The sequence below is a fragment of the Gracilinanus agilis genome, chromosome 5, assembly GCF_016433145.1.
Source record: "Gracilinanus agilis isolate LMUSP501 chromosome 5, AgileGrace, whole genome shotgun sequence".
Classification (NCBI taxonomy): domain Eukaryota; kingdom Metazoa; phylum Chordata; class Mammalia; order Didelphimorphia; family Didelphidae; genus Gracilinanus; species Gracilinanus agilis.
Window position 1 is genome coordinate 277,449,938 of NC_058134.1, and position 3,965 is coordinate 277,453,902.

The window sequence follows — 3,965 nt, forward strand, 5'->3', positions numbered from 1 at the left end:
ATGGCTGAACAAACTGTGGTATATGCGGGTGATGGAATACTATTGTGCTAAAAGGAATAATAAACTGGAGAAGTTCCAGGCGAACTGGAAAGACCTCCGGGAACTGATGCAGAGCGAAAGAGCCAGAAGAACATTGTACACAGAGATTGATATACTGTGGTAAAATCGAATGTAATGGACTTCTGTACCAGCAGCAATGCAGTGACCCAGGACAGCTCTGAGGGATTTATCGAAAAGATGCTACCCACATTCAGAGGAAGGACTGCAGGAGAGGAAACACAGAAGAAAAACAACTGCTTGAACGCATGGGTTGGGGTGGACATGATTGAGGGTGTGGACTCGAAACTACCACACCAATGCAACTATCAACAATTTGGAAATAGGTCTTGATCAAGGACACATGATAAAAACCAGTGGAAATGTGCGTCGGCCATGGGTGGGGAGTATGCGGGGGGGGGGGTGAAGGGGAAAGTAGGAGCATGAATCATGTAATCATGTTAAAAATGAATATTAATAAATGTTAAAAAAAACTAAAAAAACAACTAAACACACTCATCTATAAATAAATACTGTTGAGATTCTGTTGAAAAAAAAAATCGTGTTTGTCTTGTTTGTTTTTTGTCCTGAGTTTATGTTCTAGTATTTATAAGAGGCACCAGAATTGCTAGTTTTGTAAAGTCAAGGAAACTACTTGAGAGGCACTGAATTCCATGGAAATAGTACTATATCTGACACCCCAAATCCTGGGTTTAAATCCTGCCTCTTTTTCTTTTCCTTTTTTCAAATTTTCATTTAACCCCTCTGGGTATCACTATTTTCATTTATAACAAATATGTCATCCATAATACATCCTTTTGAAAATTAAAAGAGGAAATTTTTCTGAAAGTATTTCCTAAAGAAAAATCCCTAAAATTCTAAGTAAGATTTATTATTTATTAACTTTTTCACAGAATCATAGTCATAGAGCTAGAAGAGATTTGGAGGCCAGATAATCCAGTCCTTTATTTTACATATAAAGAAACCTCAACTCAGAAAGACTAAATAATGCCCAGGGTCACATAGGTAGTAAGAAAGAGCTGAAATTCAAACCCAGCTCGTCTAACTCTAATTCTTATAGTTTTCCCATTGTTTCATGCTATTTAATTCTTCCTATTGTAGAAAAAACTTCTGCTCAAAAGTGGATCACTTTCACTGACCCCTTGTTCACTTCTAACCCTAAAACATTTGCAAACTTAAGAAAAGGGTCTATAGAATATAAGATATTACTGGCATTATTTAGGCTTTTAAGAAGAAAAATGATAAATAGACTGATAATGGGAGTACATTTGTTTGACACTGGAAAATATAATTAGAAAAATGTAAAGGCAACATTTGAAGAATAGGAACAAAAGTAATTCAAAATGATTAAGTCATTTTATGAACTTCTAACTAAAGGACCAAAGCACCAATGTCTTGCAAAAATATATGCATGTGTGTATGTATATATCCATAAAGAGGATTTAGCATAGGACTTCAGCAGAATATAAATATTACTAAGGCCAAAGAATGTTTACATTGTTTGAAAGTAGTAAAAACAAAATAATTCTTGAAAGTCATAATTATTTTCTCAACCAGTATTTAGAGGATTTGTTTAAAATATTTGAAAATCAGTTAAATATTTGATAGCCAAACATACTTGCAGATTAGAAGACTGAGGTAGAGGTCAAGAAAGAGTGCATTACTTCAATGTAACTGTGATTTCCTTAATGTGACCACTTTCTCCAATGACTAAGGTCACAATCCATCAGCAGCAATCTTCCTATTCTGTGCAACCCTTTTCCATATTCTCATCAATCCGCTACAATGGGTGTATCCAACATTCTTCTGATCTCTTGGCGTTCAATGTGTCCCTTAAGTTAATCATTTTCACTGTGTTAGCAGCCAATTTTTTTTCAGGTAATTCATTATTTTCCCATTCTTGGTTTTATTTTATTTTTGGTTTATTGACAAAATAATTTAATTTCATGTATATTTTTATACCACAGCCATTTCTTTTAAAAAGATAGAATCTTTTGTTTTGAATTTTTTTACTATTAAAAAGTTACTGAAAATAATCAATGGAACAAAATAATCTGACAATATATGTTACCCTGCTTCCCACTTCTTTGTCAAGAGAAAGGAAAAACATTTATTTTCTATTATTCAGAAACAATATCAATCATTATGGTTAATTGGAATGTGGTTGTTTTAAAGTGTTTCTATTTTTTTCATTTATGTGATTATATTTATCATATTTTTTCTGGTTTTGCTTATCATCCTTCATTCATTTTTATCATGTCCAACTTTATGATGCCACTTGGGGTTTTCTTGTAGAAGATATTGGAGTGGTTTGCCATTTCCTTCTCCCTTTAATTTTATAGATGACAAAACTGAAGCAAACAGATTTAAGTGAATTATCCAGGATCACACAGGTAGTAAATGTCTGAGGCAAGATTTGAACTCAGAAAGATGAATCTTTCTAACTCCACACATGGAACTCTATCCACTGCATTGTGGATTTTAGTTTTGCTTTCTTCACTATGCATCAGTGAGGTAATTTAAATATTTTCATACTTCTGTGATGTTTTCATATAAAATGTGGGGTAATCATTTTCAATTATGTTCATACAGAACCCTTTTTTTCACAGCCATTTTCCAAATTTGGAGAATTATTTTTGTTCCCAATATTTTACTGTGACACACATGCCTTTATGAATATATTGGCATTTTGGAGAGATTTCTTTGTTCACCTTAGGCTATATGACCAATAGGTATTAGTACCATTGGGTCAAAGCATTTAAACAGCTTAGTACCTTTTCTTGTATGATACTAAATTATATTCTAGATTAGTCAGGGCAATTTCTACCACTCTCAAACAAGTATCAAATATATTTGAATTTTATTAATTTCATCAAATCATTGAGAATGAAGTAAAACCAAGGAGTTTTTTCAAAATACATTTTTTCTATTAATGATTCCGAGCATTTTATGTAGCTGTTGATAATTTGTAACTCTTATTTTGTTAGCGGTTTATATGTTTTTCCACTTAAGTATTTTTCAAATGACCTTCTTCATGGCACTCCTACAATTTCCCATCTCTGTTGTGTTGTAGCCTAGTTAAAATAATATTATGCTTGATGAGTGATACTCAACTTCAATTCTATGGAGACTGTGGTATTCCAGGACTAGGAACCATGTAATTATCACCCATAGAATATTGTTACTGGAAAGGCAAGCTTTTGTTTCAGGAAGTTTTTATATCAATAAGCAATAAGCATTTATCTGGTGCCAAGTATTAAGCTAAGCCCTGGAAATGCCAAGAAAAGTAAAAATGATCCTAGATTTCAAGGAGATAATATTCTAATATAAAAGAATGCATGCTTTATCTATGTGTAACCATGTGCCAAGTTAATCATCCAAATTTCAGCTTGTGTCAGGCTTTCTCATCTACCTCTGCGAATTTTCTTTGATTTTGTTTTGTCCACTGTCAAGAATGCAATAAAGTATTCAGATGAAAAAAAGGTGTACATTTGAGAGATATATAGATTAAAGAGGTAATCTCAGAAGGAAGGTATAGGCATTTGGGAAACTGGGATGGGGAAAGGCTTCATGTTGTTATCATTTCAGTAATATTTGAGTATTTGTGACCCACATGTAGTTTTCTTGGCAAAGATATGGTTTATGACTTATTTTATAGATGAAGAAACTGAGGTACACAGTTTTAAGCCACTCAACTAGTTTTTAAGGCTAGATTTTAGTTCAGACCTTCCTGATTCTAGGCTTGGCGTTCTATCTATTTGCTGTCCATTTTACAAAACGCCATTTTAGCTGAGACCTAAACCACCCCAAGAAAACCAAGAGGCTACGGTGGAAATAGGGATAGGGAACATTTCCATCATTGAAGAGGATGGGGAGTGGCAGTCAAGGAAAAAAAAATAATGAAAGAA